Consider the following 19385-nt stretch of genomic DNA (forward strand, 5'->3'; position numbering starts at 1 on the left):
TTGCAGCACTAGGTTGGGGGCTCTATGCATTGTGCTGCCTCAGCTCACTAAATTCACAGCCAGGAAGGATTCAGAAGGGAGACTCAGCTGGGACTAAACAGGTTAATTCAGGAAGGACCACCTCCCACCCCAAAGCAACTTAGCTTTGAAGTAATTAATGTATTTTTTTTTTACTATGTATTTGTTCTATGGCAGACATTGATAAAACACAGATCAAGCTGCATAGCACCTGCCTGAGGAGTGATCACATTCTATCAGAGGAACAAGTACATCATTGTCATCATTGTCATCCCCATCATCACCACCTCCATCATCACCACCATCAACCCCATCATTATCATCACTGCCATCATCATTACCATCATTATCACAACCATCATCACCATCAATCTCATCATTATCACCACTGCCAGCATCATCATCACCTCTATCACCACCACCACCACCACCACCACCACCATCATCCCATCTTCATCATCATCAGTGGCAGCTTTGGTCATCATACAAATACTATGATACCTAATTTGTGTTAGCTCTGTGGGTCACATTCATCATCTCTAATCCTCAAATAATCTTTCAGGAATAGAAGCTATGATCCCCATTTTACAAATGAGCAAAGTAAGGCTCAGAGAAGCCACACAACCTGCCCAATGTCATACTGCAAGAACTGGGATTCTGGAGTGGGTCTATTTGACTGCAAAATGTTCCCTCTTTCTGTTTTTTTTCAGGCTGTCTCCATCAACAAATAATTAAGCTAACACATGATAAATGCTCTAACAGACATAGGTAAGGAACTCTGGGAGCACAGAGAAGGGTGTGGTTAATCCTGCTTGGGATGGTGAGCAGGAAGTTCACAGAGGAAGATAAGAGTTAAGGTGAACCTTTGGGAAGGCTTTTAAATTCTGGAGGAAAGAGAGATGGCCATATGTTTCAGGGAGAGGAGGGAACATGTACAAAAACAGAGAGTGGGAAGGAGTGTTGGGCAATGAGTATACAGAAGGTCCTGGAGCACTGCATGAGTAATTAGTGAGTGAGGGAGAACAGTGACAGCTGGGACCAGAATGTCCCCTGAGCTGCAAAATAGAGTTACGTCTATGAGTTTGGAGGAACATTGGGAGTCTGGAGCCAGAGCAGTGAGATGCTCAAGTCTGTCCTAAAAGCTCACTGTGGGACGAAGATATATCAACAAGGATGTTTACTATTCTGATGTTTATAAAAAGTGGCAACTGTCTACCAGGCCAGCAATAAGAAACTAGTTAAAGGAACTCTTTGCTCACCCATACCACGGAACACCGTGCAGTCATTAAAAATGAGAGTATGTATGATCCAGCAATTAATCTGAGTATATGCCCAAAAGAAGTGAGAGCAGGGGCTTGAAGAGATATCTGTACACCCATGTTCATAGCAGCACTATTTACAATAGCCAAAAGGTGGAAGCAACCCAAGTGTCCATGAATGGATGAATGGATAAACTAAATGTGGTCTACACATATAACGGAACATCATTCAGCCTTAGAAAGAAAGTAAATTCTGATTCTGACACACGTCACAATATGGGTGAACCCTCTGGTTAGGATTTCACTCCTCAATAAAAGAAGGGAACTGCTAAGGAAAAGGCTCATTTTATGCCTATCCCTTTGCTTCCAGCCTGGGGTGCTGCTTTGATACTTGGAGCTGCAGCAGCCAATTTATGACTACAAGGGACAGTCAGGAGAGTCACAGAGACAGGGGTCCAACATCCTAATATTTTTAAATTGCTAGGTCATTCCTGGAAATGCCCATCTCCAGCATCTTATCATGTAAGGTAATTAAGTGCCTTTTGGGCTTTTCTTTATTGAATATTCTGTTCCTTACCACCAAATACATCTCAACTAATATGCCTTCCTCAAGACCAGGTGGTAATGGGAGAGCTTTGGTTGGTCTGGCAGCAAAGCCTGGGTCCCAAGGTTTGATGCCTGAAACCTGAAAACCAATTTGATGCCTGATAACCAATACTTCCTTTATAACAGGTCAGACTTCCTGCAGCCTTTACATGCACAAAGAAATAAGGCTGCTAACATAGATGTCACCCAGTCATCAACACCACTTTGTCATCAATTTTTAAGAAGTTTGGCACAGAACCGATTACACCAAACCCACGAGGAAGACAGGCTGGTGGAGCCAACTCCTCTACTCCACCCCAGCCAACCCCTCAGCAAAACACATCTGGTGAAAGATGCAGGAAGCAGTACAAAAAGAGGAAAAACTCTATCTGGATCTCATCTACTCAGATGAAACGATGGGCCAGGTAGCACTGTGGGTACCTAAAGTTTATTTTTGTTGGCCCTGGCTTCATTCTAGTCTCCTTCCTCTGTCTGGTGTTGCTTCCCTTTCCTTGAGGTGGAAGAGGTAAAACTCAAGGAAGTGTGGCAACCAACAGGAAAGGAGCTTGAGGTCACAGAGGTGGATAGCAGGGCTGAGGTGTGTAGACCCCAGAGCAATGAAACCAGGGCTAAGTGAGGAAAGACAAGGAAGCATGTGTCTGCCTTTTTCTGGCTGTTGCTTGCAGGGACTGAACTGCATCTCTGACTGTTGCATTTGCTATAGGAGGAGGACAGCGAAGCCCTGTGTCAAATAGGGCCTGCCAGCTCTGCGTCTGTACCTCACTTGTGACACCTGTGGAGAAGCTGTGGTTTAACCAAGCATTTTTTCACAATGCCCTGTCCTGCTCAGAAACCCCGCTGGCTCCCACTGTCTACAGAACCAAGCCCGATCTCTTTCACCCAGTCATCCACAGTACCCCACCACACCAGCCTTGTCTCCCACGTGGCTCCCCCTAAGGCTGGCCCAGGCTCTCAGGCAGGTGGGCAGCACGTAAAAAATGGCAACTTGCCCCAGGGATTTCTCTGATTCCTTCTTCCTCCGATTGGAGCATCCCATCCCTTGCTGTGCTCAGTCTCTGGGGGTCTCCACAGGCTTCCCACAGAGTCCATCAGCAGACAGAACACACTGTCTGGGCTGAGATGCTGCTGGGAGCCTGTTGGAAGCCTGGGTGAGCCACAGGCCATGCTGCTCATCATGCAAGGCAATCCAGTCATAGGGCCCCAGGCCTGGTGATAAAGAGCACCTGTGTCCACTGCAGCCTGGTGGCCCTCCCAGAGCTGAGGGACACCACTGAGATGCAAGAGGACCTTCAAGCTCACAAAGAGCAAGGGCTAGAAGGAGTCATTCTTCTTAAACTGTTGTCTAAAGTTGTATAAATAAGTTTGTTAGCACAGACAAGAAGCCAAGCCCCCAGTTGTACCGTTCTAGAAAGTCAATAGATGTGGGTTGGTTCTATTTCATAACTTCTTGGCCTTTGGCAAGTTGCTCCATAGTAAATCAATCTCTCTCTCTCTCTCTTTCTCTCTCTGTGGAAAGAGGGCCTACTGGAAAGAGCATGAACTTTGGAAAAACAAACTTGGATTCAAAATTGGTCCTACTCATTCTTCCTTCCACAGAACACCTGACCAGCATGCCTCAAAACTGTCAAGGTCAACAAAAACAAGAAAAATCTGGGAAACTGTCATAGTCTAAAGGAGTCTAAGGAGACATGATAACAAAAAAGCAATGTAATATCCTGGACAGGATTCTGGAACAGAAAATGGACATTGGGGAAACTAAGGTAATCTGAATAAAATACGGATTTTAGTTGATAGTAATGTGTCGATATTGGTCCATTCATTGTGACACATATTCCATACTAGCAAGAGGTGTTAATAACAGGGGAAACTGGGTATGGAATATATGGGGACTCTGCATTACCTTTACAATAATTCTGTAAATTTAAAACTGTTCTGAAATGCAATGTTTATTAAAACATAATAATAACCGATCCCAGGAGCACCAGGGTGGCTCAGACAGTTAAGCCTCTGAGTCTTGGTTTCAGCTCAGGTTATGCTCTCAGGGTCATGGGATCAAGCCCCACATGGGGCTCCACACTCAGTGGGCAGTCTGCTTGAGGTTCTATCTCACTTTCTCTTTCTCTCTGTGTCTTCCCCCATTCACAAGCACATACTCCAATAAATAAATAAATAAATAAATAAAATCTTTTTTTTTTTTTTTTAAATTTATGACAGTCACACACAGAGAGAGAGAGAGAGGCAGAGACACAGGCAGAAGGAGAAGCAGGCTCCATGCACCGGGAGCCCGACGCGGGACTCGATCCCGGGTCTCCAGAATCGCGCCCTGGGCCAAAGGCAGGCGCCAAACCGCTGCGCCACCCAGGGATCCCAATAAATAAAATCTTTAAAATAATAATAATAACAACTGGTCCCAGCATTTCACATGGTGTGACTTTGGGCAAATTATTTCCCTTCCCTAAGTGTCCACTTCTCATTTATCAAATGAGATAATGATTTGTACCCTGCAGAGATGATACAGCACATGTAAAATGCCTTTCTAATACAATGCCTAGCACACAATTAGTGATCATTAAACATTTTTTTAAAATTCCACCCAAGAGACGAGATGTATTTATGAGTCAATAATAACTAGTACACATTCAAAATTTCCCAATTTCCCCCAAAATGTTCTTTAAGCTTTCTTTGTTTCTTTCTTTTTTTTTTTTTTTTCTTCAACCTCAAGGCTCATATATTCTGTTTCCACTGCCAGGTCTCTTTACTGTCCTTTAGTCTAAAACAGGCGTCCCTTCCCACCATTTCGTCTTTCATGACATTGACACAAAGTGAAACCAGATTTTCTCAGGAGTCCAAAGAACGCCAGTTTCGTCTCCCATTCAAGTACTAACCAGGTCCAACTGTACTTAGTTTCCAAGATCAGACGAGATGGGGAGCATTCAGGCCTGTATGGCTGTACAATGACCACCAGCTTCCTACCACAGTAGCAGCTGAAATCTGCTAGAGTGACATGGCCATTTTTATTTGTAACCTCCTGTGATGCCATGCCATGCTTACTATGTGCTAGGCATTTTGCTATGCACAGTGTATACATTGCCTCTACATTTCACAGCAACCCTATCAAAACAAGATTATTACCTGTTTGACAGATGAGAAAACTGAGACTCAGAACAGTTAAGTAACTTGCCCAAACCCACAGCAGTCAGCAACAGAGCTGGAATTGAACTCTGGCCCCAAACTCAAGCACCTTCCCACACTGAAGTCCCTTTAGGGAACCCCCACCTACTAGGAGAGACTGACATGAAAACAAACCATTATAACAAGGAGACCAACAGGTCTACAAGGACAGGGGTCCCAGGTAGGGCCTTGGGGAGGAAGTGGATCCTGCCTATAGTCACAGAGTGGATGGGCATCTTCCAGAAGGGGACAGGTACTGGCAGATGAGACTGGAAAGGAGGTCAGCACCAGGATGAGAAGGGTCCTGAAATTTCCATTTATTTACTCATTCATTTATTCATTCATCCATTCATTCAACAAGTACTTAAGAAGATTCTACTAAGTGCCAGGTTTATCCTAGCTGCTAAGGATACTGCAGAGAACAAAAGGGACAAAGACCCCTGGCCACATGGAACTTAACAATCTAATGGGGAAGGAGAGAGTAAGTGATAGAGATGGCTTTAAGTCTTACAGACAATAGCTTGCGAGCAAGGCTGCGGAGCTCTGGAGGCTGGCTGGTGGCATGGCAGACGAGGAGGAAGACCCTACTTTTGCAGAAGAAAATGAAGAAATTGGAGGAGGTGCAGAAGGTGGACAGGGTAAAAGGAAGATACTTTTTTCTAGGGCAGCCCGGGGTGGCTCAGGGGTTTAGTGCTGCCTTCAGCCCAGGTCATGATCCTGGAGACCAGGGATCGAGTCCCACATGGGGATCCCTGCATGGAGCCTGCTTCTCTCTCTGCCTGTGTCTCTGCCTCTCTGTATGTGTGTGTGTGTGTGTGTGTGTGTGTATGTGTGTGTGTGTGTGATGAATAAAGAAATAAAATCTTTTTAAAAAAAAAAAAGGGAGAGAGAGACTTTTTTCTAAAGGATTGTGATGTATGATGTATGGGTTTGGGGATGACCAGAATCCTTATACTGAGTCAGTGGATATCAATGAAATGACTCACAAGGCAATGTCAACTGGAAGACAAGGTCAGGTACAAGTTGAAGATATCATTTTCTTGATTTGAAAGGACCCAAGGAAGTTTGCTAGGGTTAAAGACTTGCTTACTATGAATGAAGAATTGAAACGAGCTAGAAAAGCTTTTGATGAAGCAAATTATGAATCTTGACACTTTCTGTATTTTCTGAAGTTTCATTATTTTCTGGGGAAACCATGTATAATAACTGTATATTTTACACAGTAAGGTCCCAATATCTATCCGTGTATATGCGAGATGGAGAAACACAAAGTTTTCAGCTTTTATCTTCAGGTCTTCAATTTTAGAGTGAAATTTGAGCCTTGAATTCCCTGCACTTGTATGACTATATTTGAATTACTTGTTGGGTCTTAATGACCACATGTAAGTTGAAGTACCTTGCAGTTCCTTCTAACTTTGACTGTCTAAATAAGGAAGTAGTATTTATGTGTTGAGTGTATTTGTGCCTTTGTAGGCTATATGATAGCTGTTTAATATATGAAATCTAAAGGGCATCTTTGATTATGATTGCTAAGATGTTTCATGTATTCTAAAGTTCTTAGACTACGGAAGTCTAAGAAGTTATGAAAAGAGTGAATTGCTTTTTTTGGTTTGCTTTTTTTTTTAAAGAAGATAATACAAGAAAACAATAGTGTTTTGGAGGAATGTTTATCTGTCTTAAGATACTTGTTTTTTAATATTCTTTAGCTTACAAGAATGATATTTTTTGTTGTTGTTTTTTAAACTAAAAGTTTCATGTGAATTCTTCTGTATTGGAAGGCTTTGATTTAAAACCTTTTGGACTTAATAATGTACTAGTTGTCAAGTTTTAAGAGAACTCATTTTCCTAGGTCAGATTACAGCTTCTAAAAATAAATGCTTTCAGTAGTAGAAGTGCTGTTGCTTAAAAAGCTGATGGAAGGATAAGCATTTGGGATAGCGTTTTATTAACATGTTTGTTAGTACTTGTTCATTGTGGAAATATGTACTCGACTAAAATCGTATATGGCTATGGAAACCACTTTTGTAGTTCAGGATACACAATTTTTGTGTGTGTTTAGCTTATCGTATTAATGTATAATGTATTAATGTAATAATTTAATATATTACATTTAGATTAAAATAAGAAATAAAACTGCATTGAAGGGGATTACTGAATATTTCTCTTTGTGAAATAATGTTTTGTGTGCTTATAAACATAAATCAGTATGCAGGAGAATTTCACTTTCTTAACCTGTTGATACAAGGAATAAAATGAAAAATTAGATTAAAAAAAAGTTACAGACAATAAAGCAGAGAAGGGACATACCTGGAGTCAGAGGGTTGTGATTTTTAATAGATGGAGAGGCATCATTGAGATATTTCAGTAAAGACCTGAAGGAGGGAGTGTAGGGGGTGCTGGTGGTAAGAGTGTCGAAGAAGAACAGTCCAGTCAGAGATAGCCACCAAGGCAAAGCCGCCAGCTAAGAGCTGTACCCTGCTCTGGGGTCCACTAAGAGGCCCACATGATTCCAGAGAAGTGACATTCATATACCTATAGGTGTGATGAAATGGTTCAGGCATGTTCATGCCAGGCATCATGCCGCCAGCTTTGGAACCATTCACTACGTCAATGATAGAGGCCTTCAGTTCTGTTTATGTCCAGGAGTACCCAAGTGAGGAGAATGTGGAACATGGCATGCATGGCCTTTAAGCCTCTTTTAGTGCATGCGGAGAAATCCACCTACTTCAACTGAATCTACCTGCTTCACTGAGCCTAGAGTCAGCCCCTCACCACATCCCCACACCCTGCCCCTGACCACCAGCATGGGGACACATGGGAAAGTAATGGCCCAGGCCAATTTGGAATCTACTTAGGGAACTGCTGTGTGGGTAAATTACACCTGGCAAGTCATTATATGTGTCTGTGCCTCCATTTTCTCATCTGTGAAATGTGCATAATAATGACACCTATGAATAATGGCACATAAGAAAGATTACATAAATTAACAAGTGAAAAGTATTCACAACACCATTTTCACATAGTAGGAGCTCAATAACTGAGCATCTGTCCATTATTAGTGTCGTTATAACCACTGTCGCTATTATTATTAGCATTGTTCTTGGGGGGAGCCCCAAACTATACTCTTAGTAGACCTAAGAGTTTCCAGCACCATAGCAGGAGGGAGGAGAGCTGGAAAAATGTAAGCAATGGGCAAGATATCCTCCCTTCCTGCCACATGTCTTCCACTCCCCAGTTTAAGTGCCCCTCTCCACGATCATCTCCTTCTTTTCCAATCTAGTGCCTTCATTTTTCTGGATTAACCTTGGTTTTGATAGTCTTCCCTAGTAACTCATCTGTATGTACATTAGCACCTCATTAATTACCACAAACATACACATTTTGCCTCATGTCGAGCCACTTCTAATCCATTGCCATAACAACACAACTCCATTCTAATAACTATCTGCGCTTCCAGGACACCTGCCATCCACGGCCTGGCTCACATGCCCTTGGGCCCCAGGAATGTGGCAATGTCTTGTTGAATTGTAGTGTTTTAGCTCATCAGAGCAATACAAGCTCTTCTACATCTTTGGACCACACCCAGCCTCAGTCTGAAGATAAAAATGTGAGTCCCAGAAAGGGGAAGTGAATTTCCCAAGGTCACACAGCAGAGTATGGGGGGGGGTAGTTGAAATGGGAACCTGGGTTTCTAAGTTAACACGTATTAAGTGCTTACTGTATACCAGGCATTTCATTTTCATGGTGACCCTAAGTGGCAGATGCCATGAATACCTCTGTCTTACAGAGAAAGACACCGAGGCTCAGAGATGTTACAGAACCTGCCCAAGATCTCCTGCTGTATGTAGGGAGATGCAGGAGGAGGAGACTGAGAAGACTGATGTGATCTACCAGCTCATGTTCTAGGGGTCTCTCCATCAAGGAGAAGGGAGGGCTGAGAGAGAGAGAGAGAGAGAAGAATTCAGCACAGCACCTCACAAGGTGAGGTCGAAAAATGCTGACTCTTGTGGCCAAAGAGGTGCTGGATCGGGAAACAAGTCTGTGTGTATTTATTTGAGATTCATGCTCACGGTTCTCCAGCTGCCTGCCTGGAAGGGCTCAGTCTGGGGCCGCCTGGCAGAGGCAGGCTCCAGACGATCAAGGACTGACTTTCCTACCAGCACTTGTCACTCCAGATTCATTAAGAGAGACACTTAATATTTGGCCCCTTTTTGTGAAATCGCAGTGCCTGTGTCTGGCCCAGATCTGTGCTGCTGATGGGAACCATGCCATCCATTAATCCCTAACTAGAGTAGAGAAGAGTATATCCCTGCAATTGGTATGGAAACCGGTGCCTGCATATTTATATTGATTCTCTACCCTTGCTTTGCAGAATGAATTAAACAAAAATCAAAACCCACTTCAGACGGGTTCCTTAAGTAGGAGGGATTTGCTAGAGGAAGTCCAGGGGCCATAGAGGGACCTCTAGAATCAACCTGTTAAGGTTGACTTAACAGGGGCCGTCTTCCAGCTGGCCTGTACCCAAACCACTCCTGTGGGAGGTCCCTGTGAGGCCACCAACCTCCTCCAGCATCTGCGCTCCTCTTCCAACATCCAGGGCTGTAGGACAGACCCAAACCCATCCCAGGCCGCTGCGTGAAAACTCAGCTTTGTCCAAATACTTCTTCACTCACTCAGCAGACAGGTCTAACGGGCCAGAAGGGATTTGTTAGGCTCTCCAGATCCATCATAATCTGAGTGTTTAAAGGTCCCCAAATGCCCATTTAGACAATCCACATTTTCTAACAGCTAGTAAATACTCTGGGACCGGGTCAGCATTTTTAAAGGTCCTTAAATAGCTCATTTGCATAATCCATATTTTCAGAGCCCCTAAGCATTTGTCCTACCTACATAATCTCAATCTTTATTATGCGTGAGGAAGAAAAGGCTCCCAAGGAGTGTAGCAGCCCTTCACATCCCTTCTGGGAGAATTGATTCTTGTTTTTTTTAAATGACCACATTTTCAAAAGCAGGCACAGAGCGAACCACAAAAGGAAAATATTTAAAGTGAAGCTGTTAACCTGTGTAGGCCTGCAAATGTTCTTTCCTTGAAGGCAGAAAAATCCCCTGCAGGCTCCCAAGGATACTAATTACACAACTGGCCCCTGCAAATACTCCAATTAAGGTCGGAGGCCTCCCCCTCCCTCTTTCACCCATTTGTTCCCTCCTGGAGGCCACGTAGGAAGAACACAGGTTCACCTGAACATCTTTCTCAGTCTTGCTTTTCCAGCTGGGTCTTAGTTCAAAGCCTTCCCTGGGATTAAAGAAAGGCAATTTGCTAAGAGAAATTCGGGGGTCAGGACTGTGGGCCATTCAGCGTACACCCTGGGTAAAACTTTTGCCCAGTGGGCCATGGGAAAGTTGATTCCTACAGTTATCAGAAGAGAGGTCCAGGGACAGTGAGAAAAAGCCCCTACTAGGATAAATCCAAGGCAGGAAAGACCCACACTACTGCCCCTCTGCTTTCTGGGATGGAAAAATCATCTGTCCCATTAGGAAGGACATCCAAATTCTGAAATACCTGCCACCACAGGCAAAACACGGATGACCCTCCCCAACATAATGCTGAACTAAAGAAGTCAGGCCTGAAAGAGTCTATATGATTCGGTTCCTACAGACTTCAGAATAGACAAAGCGACTCTATGATGGGAGAAGCCAGGATGGTGGTTGCCCTGGGGTTAGGGCCAGAAAGATGTGGGGTATTTCCAAGGTGCTGATAATAGCTTGATCCAGGTGCTGTTTACCTGGTATGTTTACTCTGGGAACATGCACAGAGCTACACTTTTTTTTTAAGGGGTGGGGGTGGGGATGTGCTCCAAATCCCTTTAGTTCCAGTTTCAACTTCCCCAGTTTCTTCTAGCACTGCTCTTAAATCTCCGGGTGCTACCCCTTTATTTGTGCTCTCCTGGGCATATCCCAGATGCCCAGCTCTCTGTGAAAAGGAGTTCCTCATCCCGAGTCCGGATTGCTGACTTAAGAAAGGTCTGGGGGGGGGGGGGGGAGGAGAGGAGAGTATTCATAGGAACAAGGATGTCTCTCAATGGACTGGGGGTTTCTTTGCTGTTCTTTGCCCCTAAACTAGGGGAATGACAACAAAACTCCGCAAAGACGGATGTCTCCCATTTGAATGTCTCTGAAGCTGGGAATGGGCGCCAGGCCAGGTGACTGAGTTTCTCCATCCTCAGGCAGGCTGCAGAACCGGCCCAACTTAAGACCCACGGTCAGGTCCTTCAGAGATGGACTGGAGCTCAGAAGGAGCAAGAAGAAGGAGGTAGAGAAAGCCAGGGAGGAGCTTGGGGGAGAGAGATGACAGGGTGGGGAGGAGGAGAGGAAGAAAGAGCATTGACCTGTACTGCGGGCGTGCTGGGCTTAGGTCGGCGGCGATGCCAACAAATCCCGCCCAGGGCTCTAAACCTCCGCTCTTTCTGGCTGGGCCGCTGGGCGGGGGCGACCACGGAGGGCAGAAGGACTCGACGATGCGGGGCCTGGGCTCCTTCTCGCGGCAGACCTTCGCTACCACCCTGCCCCGCCTGCTCCCGCACTTGCCACCACTCCTCCCGACCCCCGCCCCACCCCTGCGGGCGCTGGGCTCGCTGCGCCCCACCCCTCCGCCCGCCGTCTGGTGCCCCCTGCTCCGGGCGCCCCCTCAGAACCCACGGGCTAGGCCCTTCCCCTGCGCGCAGCCCGCCAGGCCGAGGGACGCGCCCCCTGGCAACCGGGAATAGGACGGGAGGCTCGGCAGAGAGCGCGGTTTCGGGGTGGGACCTTCCTCCACCCCAAAGGCGGCCCCTGCGCCCCCAGCCCGGGAGGGTGAGAGCTCGCTGGGTGCAGCCAGTCCGCGCCGTGGGGGCGGGCGAGCGTGCGCCCGGGGCGCGGGCCCGGGACCCCCGGCGAGAGTGGGCGCGGGGCGCGGACCCGGGGACCCTGGCGAGAGTGGGCGCGGGGCGCGGACCCGGGGACCCCCGGCGAGAGTGGGCGCGGGGCGCGGGCCCGGGACCCCCGGCGAGAGTGGGCGCGGGGCGCGGACCCGGGGACCCTGGCGAGCGTGGGCGCGGGGCGCGGACCCGGGGACCCCCGGCGAGCGTGGGCGCGGGGCGCGGACCCGGGGACCCCCGGCGAGAGTGGGCGCGGGGCGCGGACCCGGGACCCCTGGCGAGCGTGGGCGCGGGGCGCGGACCCGGGACCCCTGGCGAGCGTGGGCGCGGGGCGCGGACCCGGGACCCCTGGCGAGAGTGGGCGCGGGGCGCGGACCCGGGGACCCCCGGCGAGAGTGGGCGCGGGGCGCGGACCCGGGGACGCCCGGCGAGAGTGGGCGCGGGGCGCGGACCCGGGGACCCTGGCGAGCGTGGGCGCGGGGCGCGGACCCGGGGACCCTGGCGAGAGTGGGCGCGGGGCGCGGACCCGGGGACCCTGGCGAGAGTGGGCGCGGGGCGCGGACCCGGGACCCCTGGCGAGCGTGGGCGCGGGGCGCGGACCCGGGACCCCTGGCGAGCGTGGGCGCGGGGCGCGGACCCGGGACCCCTGGCGAGAGTGGGCGCGGGGCGCGGACCCGGGGACCCTGGCGAGAGTGGGCGCGGGGCGCGGACCGGGGACCCCCGGCGAGAGTGGGCGCGGGGCGCGGACCCGGGGACCCCCGGCGAGAGTGGGCGCGGGGCGCGGACCCGGGGACCCTGGCGAGCGTGGGCGCGGGGCGCGGACCCGGGGACCCTGGCGAGCGTGGGCGCGGGGCGCGGACCCGGGACCCCCGGCGAGAGTGGGCGCGGGGCGCGGACCCGGGGACCCTGGCGAGCGTGGGCGCGGGGCGCGGACCCGGGGACCCTGGCGAGCGTGGGCGCGGGGCGCGGACCCGGGGACCCTGGCGAGCGTGGGCGCGGGGCGCGGACCCGGGGACCCTGGCGAGCGTGGGCGCGGGGCGCGGACCCGGGGACCCTGGCGAGCGTGGGCGCGGGGCGCGGACCCGGGGACCCTGGCGAGCGTGGGCGCGGGGCGCGGACCCGGGGACCCTGGCGAGCGTGGGCGCGGGGCGCGGACCCGGGGACCCTGGCGAGCGTGGGCGCGGGGCGCAAGCACAGCGCGCCCCCCGCCCCTCCCCGAGCCCTGCGCACCCGGAGCCTGGAGACCCCACCGCCCGGCTCGGCCCAGCGCCCGGTCGCCTGCGCCCGCGCGCCCCCGCCCCTGGGTCGCCCGGGCGGTCACCAGGCCGTCCCCGTCCGCGCCCCGAGAGCGCCGCCCGCCGGCTGGTCGCGGGGGCACGCAGCCCTGGGCGGGGGCGTTCCGAAAGCCCCCGCCTTCCTCTCCTCGGCGGGGAATGACATCATCCCCCTGGAGCCGTCGCCCCCAAGCCTTCGCCTGCTGCGTCCGAGCGCCACCGAGGCGTCCCTGCCTGCTCTCGGGCCCCTCTCCTCCACACCCCCGCTCTGAGCCAGCGTAGCTTTGCACCCCGGGCCTCCCCATCTCTTCCCGAGCCCAGCCTGCGAGGCCCAGAGCCAGGCTAGCCTCCTTTGCCTCAATTCTCTCAGTTCCTTCCTAGCTTCCACTTCCTCTCAGACCTTCCAGCGCCCTAATCCCTGAGCAGACCACCTTTCAGATGCTAATAGGATAAATGGATAGATAGACACACATAGATAATAGATTCATATAGATGATAGCTGGACATATGGGCAATAGAGGTAGATAAATGATAGAGAAGTATAGAGATATATATAGAGAGAGATGGATAGAAAGATGATGGATGGATGGATGGATGGATGGATGGATGGATGGATATATAGATACACAAATATATACAAAAATCCCGGGACTCCAGTCTGGCCAGGCCGGTACCCAGGCTCTCACAGCCTACTCCATGGAAAGGAAGCTGCAGGATCCCAGCTGCATAAATGTGCAAACTGTAACGTGCCTCGAGTAGTTTTGCCTAAAAACCCAAGTTCTGCTTGCAGATGGCTTGAGCACAGCTCCAATCCTGCTGGGCTTGCCTACTAGCATTGCCAGACTAATTCGCCCATTCTTTTGATAAGCATCTGCTGACCTACTGTGTAGTCACATGCTGCTGAGTCCTGTCAGCCAGAGAGCAAGAGGGTGTGTGCGGACTTGCTAGGGGCTGACATTCTGTCATCAGATCCCCGCACACTAACTCCGTGTGATAGGTGGCCCAGGACAGGTGATGGATGGAGAATTAGGAAACACACAGGAAGGAAAGCATTTGACCTGAGTCTTGAGAAACAGGTTGGGGAGAGTCCCGGAAGGAAAGGCATTTCAGACAGAGGTACCAGGATGTACCCATAGGAGTGGTAGGCCTGGAACGGAGCGGGAGGATCAGTTTTGCAGGACTGGACGGCCAAGAAGGTAGTGGACCGTGCTCAGAGAAGAGCAGGGAGCTAGCTCAGGCCAGATTGAGAGGGGCCCCAACCATCAGCTTAACTCATCAGAGTCCTCTGCTAGACCTGTCCCCAGGCACCTAAGGTGACATAAGTGAAACCTCAGGCTCTTGGCCAGATCTTCAAACTATGGACACGTGACAATAGAAGCGCTGATCAGCCCTCTTAAGGGAGGCGCTCCAGATGTCAAAGGGTTACACTGCTGTCAGCAGGCCTTCCATCTGCCGGGCCTGAATCCCCCCACCCACCCAGGACTGCCTCCCCCTCAGGGTGACTCAGCTCATGGCTCACTTCCTGCCACCAGCTGAGATGTAATTGGTTACCATAGTGATCCCAAGGCTCCAGTTCATACCTATCTTTCCTGGGTGTCTAAATGGCTCCTGAAATGAACACTGGGGCACAGCTGCTCACCTGCGGAGGTATTTGACAGGCAGCATCTCTGAGCCTTCTTGCCCTGCATGAACTCGGAATGGGGGCAATGGTAGGAAGGGGGGACCTCGTAACAGATGTCTCCACCATGGGGATGCTAGGCTGGTACTTCTCTCCATAAGATTCAGGTCTCCAGAGGGAGAGGAACAGAGAACAGGGAGGCAGGGGCTAGAACGACCATCAGGGTTTAGTGTCTGTGGAAAACCCAGGACTTTCCACTACTCCAGGTCGTGACACATAGGTACCCTTCAAGAATACACATGGGAGGGATCCCTGGGTGGCGCAGCGGTTTGGCGCCTGCCTTTGGCCCAGGGCGCGATCCTGGAGACCCGGGATCGAATCCCACATCGGGCTCCCGGTGCATGGAGCCTGCTTCTTCCTCCGCCTGTGTCTCTGCCTCTCTCTCTCTCTCTCTGTGACTATCATAAATAAAAAATAAAAATTGAAAAAAAAAAAAGAATACACATGGGAGAAAGGTACACTTTTTTGTCCAATGTTATCATTCTCATCAAAGTTACTCACACACACACACACACACACACACACACACACACGGAGTGCCATAATACTATTCCTGAAATGTGGTCTTTTACTCTCCTGCCCCAGACCTTCATTCAATAGCTCTCCAGTGCCAGGAAGGCCAAACTCCTCACACTGGCCCAGCCTCCTTTTAATCTCTCTCTCATGATCTGGCTAGTAACCATCCTTGCTGCCCCTGACAGTCCTACCGCCACAGCCTCAACAAACTACTTCCTGCTTCCCACAGGTGTTCCAGCTACCGTGCTTATGCCAAGCTGACCCTCTGCCTGGACTGCCTCTACTCCATGCCCACGAACCCAAGTCACCCTCAGCCTCAAGGCTCAGCCCCAGTCCTCAGGCTTCCTCATCTCTGTCTTACCCCCAGTTAAAATGAAATCCCTCCTTCCCTCTTCCTGGTTTCATTTGCTGGACCCCTGTTAGAAAAGACAATCTGCCGCGAATTATGTAGACTTCAGCCTATCTGTCACCCTCCCATGGCACATGGATTTGTTTATTTGGGTGTCCCTTTATTCCAGAGAGGGCCTAGCATGGAACCAGAATTAATATGAATTGCACAGCACTGATTCACTCTCCCTCTCCTCTCTGTGTTGGTTCTGAAGAGCTTCACCAGAGATAAATGCGGAGACAGACCCTGGAAGGGCAGTCATTGTGCACCCACCCATGGGAGTTTCCCTCCCCTGGTAGAGAGGTGGGATGCCAAGAGCAGAGGGTCCAGATCCTTCGCCTCTGGACTTCTGGACCATTCCCCCTTCAAAACGGTACTTCCTTCCTGCCAGCTCTTTAGAGTTGCAGCAGCCCAAAGGGGAGATGGATTTCTGGGCCTTCTTATCTGGAGATGGAGACAGGGCTTCCTGACATCCGGCAAAGGAGGCAAGAGACTCAGTAACAGGCTCCAAAACATGCAGATTGTGCTGTAGCTACTCCTAGGCCCAGCCTCGGGGCCCAGAGCTCACCTAGTGGTCGAGTAAGCAGCGCTTCGTGGCAGGCTCTGGCTTCCAGGACGTGACTGACTGAGGCTGTGGTTCAGAACCCTGCCAGGCCCCAGCCGAGCTTGCAGACACAGCCCGTGGAGGCAAGGCTAACATGGTTAATTGGTTCCAACCTTCAGCTAAGAGTACAGCATTGATCGAGTACCCGTGGGGCTCAGGAGCTGTGACCTCTGAGGATTCTTCCTTATAAGCTTGAACCCAGAAAAGAGAAATCCGATCAGAGGTCGTGGTGTTTACTTCCAGCTGGGCCAAAGTGTGGCAGAAAGGCAGTGGGTTATAAATAGTGGAGAAACAACTACGGAGAAATCAATGGAGATGAGAGAAGAAGGCTCTCTTCCCCCTGGCAGGCATGGCAGGGAAGAGCCAGACCTATTTAGAGCAGATGACAGGAGACAATGGGCCACCTTCCTGCTCAGCCCAGCCACAGTCTACTCGCCTGTCTCAGAAGGGCTCGCACCTGCCCTGACTCCTGGAGCACAGGCGCTTACAGGATGGAAATGAGATGAGGGGACTTCAAGTGAAGGTCTCAGGAGCTGGGCTTGGGCTCTTGGTGGAGTCAGGGGTCAGCCTCAATCGGTGTGACTGAATGCGGGAAGCGGGTGCCGTCTGCACACACCACACCCAGAAACCTGGGCCCATTCTCCAGTCATTCCTCCATGCCTACAGAAACTCATCCACACATGCAGTCACCCAAATATCTAGGTATGCCAGAATTAATTCAACAAATAAGAATTTGTTGAATTAAGAGTAAGAGTCCCTACTCTGTGCCAAGGCCCGTGCTAAGCTCTATGTGCCTTCTCCTGTAAAATGGTAGTAGTAGTTCTACCTATGACCTGTGCTTCATAGGGCATTCGTGATAATCAAAGGAGGAAGCCTGTGAAGCGTTAAGCCCATGCTGGGCAGTTTGGCTTGACAGGGAGGAGCCCTTTGGGTGCTTCCAAGAGAGTCTCCAAGGGACTCCTTTCCCCCTCTCGGTCCTTGCAATTCCAGCCAAGGAACCCTTGATTGACATTATTGGCCAGTTTTTCAGGCCAACTTTGTACTTTCTCCTAATATGAGGATTGAGGATATATTTTTGACATCCTTCCAAAAGTATGCTCCTCCCAAACTTGTGTATGACCCAAAGCAGGTCAGGTGACCCCTCTGTGTGTCTTTTCTCATTTGTAACTGGGCATAGTACAAGTAATTATCTTATAGGATCACTGTGAGGATCTGAAGAGTTCACTTACACAAAGTGTTCAGAACTGCTGGCACACAGTAGGTACTATGCAAGGGTGAGCTACTTATCAACATGACCCTATATGCCTGTTGGAAATTAGGATTCAGGCTCACCATTCATCAAAAGGACCTCAGGGAGTCTATTGGACAAATGCTTCCACCATCAAGCCCTCGTCTCCCTAGGTCTTAACCCACCTCCATACAACAGCTTCCTTGTGGAGAAGATGCAGGTCCTTTCTTCTAAGCTCAGACTAGAGACTTTAGAGTCTCACAGGGGATGGAAGGGGTAAGAAAAGAACACTGTATTTGCTCTTCCTACAATCTGGTGGGTGAAAAGTCTGGATTTTCATTGTGATAAGGAGAAGAACAAGGCATACAGCTAACATGATGGGCAGCTGAGGGTTTCTAGATGCTGCAAGCTTCCATTACCTTCTATCAGATTAAGGATGCTCTTAGTATACAAACCTTCAGGCAGAGACGCTGCCGTGTTTAAGTAATGGTTTCCACTCACAACACAAATATTAATCAATCATTATTCTTTTCTTCAGAGCCTGGCATAGTTCATAGTAGCTCCTGGTCTTCTGCCCCTCTCAAGCAGAAAAACAGTCCCAGCTCAAAAAGAGTGATAGGAAGCTGTGACTGGGAACCCAAGCAACATCATTTAGAATCCTCAAAGCTCCAAAGTGCATGAAGACTTTGTTGTGAAGCACATCAGAGTTCATGATTGCTGTATATTCTTGGTCTTGCTGTACTTTTAATTCCAACGAACAGCCAAACGAGCTTCATATCTTCCCTTCTGTTTTATTCTATGTTAAGCCTTAACCAGCCTCCAAAGATACCACCATGATAAGGCACAATCCCTGCCCTCAAGGAACAATTAGGGTCAGCCTAACTTCTTGAACTTGGCCTTGTTCCACATGGACCTCTTTCCTTCTGCCAGTGTCCCTCACACCACCATGGCTGGCTAGTACTAATGACTACTTCTGTGTTCCCAAGCATTTCCATATAGCCCCTGCCTCTAGCTGAGCACTGGACTGGACACTGCAGAAAACAAAGAAAAGAGAGCCACCAGCTAGCTGTAAGGAGCCCACAGCCCACTGCAGAGCTTTGCAAGGAAGGTAGCCAAAACAGGCCCTGTCTTGGAAAGCTTGCAGTCCACAGGCAGCATGTCCTAGACAGAACATCCCCCTCTTTAAGAGTGCAATGCTTTTCACGCATGTGATTATGACATGTAACGGACAGTAGAGGCCAAAAGCACAAGCAGTCTAGAAAAAGGTGCAGTAGAGCAGCATTCCCATCAGCACTCCTGGAGAAGGCCAGAGGGTGATGACTAAGCCCACCATCCTGCCTATGTTACCATGACCATGACCCGGAGGGCATCTTTAAACATGGACTCTGGTATTTGTGCTGTGAGTTCAGTAAACCAAAACTCTCTTGCTGAGAAGTGGCCAAATGGTCTGGGGGTCCAAGGCAGAGCATCCACCATGTGCATGTGCAACAGCACATGATGACATTTGGCCAACACCAGAAGTCAGATCCTGGACACGATGGGGCAAAGACTGAGCATCAAAGTGCCAAAGTGGGTCATCCCTCAAGGGATGGAGCTGGTGCTCTGAGCAGAGAACTCATGTGCTTCCACCTGTTATTTTCTTCAATCCTTACAACTAGAACTAACATTGATGATTCCCCCTTTACCGATGCAAAAACAGGTTCAGAAGGGTTACCTTGCCCACTGTGTG

The 19385-nt window shown here is 49.9% G+C and overlaps 1 protein-coding gene and 1 pseudogene across 1 annotated transcript in view; one reads left to right on the forward strand and one right to left on the reverse strand.

Annotated features, from left to right (window-relative positions):
- The window catches only part of XKR6 (XK related 6), a 311617-nt gene that overhangs the window by 99617 nt on the left and 192615 nt on the right, over positions 1 to 19385 (reverse strand). The window lies entirely within an intron of this gene.
- LOC121496870 lies at positions 5617 to 6291 on the forward strand (annotated as a pseudogene).

Source organism: Vulpes lagopus, chromosome 8, assembly GCF_018345385.1.
Source record: "Vulpes lagopus strain Blue_001 chromosome 8, ASM1834538v1, whole genome shotgun sequence".
Classification (NCBI taxonomy): Eukaryota; Metazoa; Chordata; class Mammalia; order Carnivora; family Canidae; genus Vulpes; species Vulpes lagopus.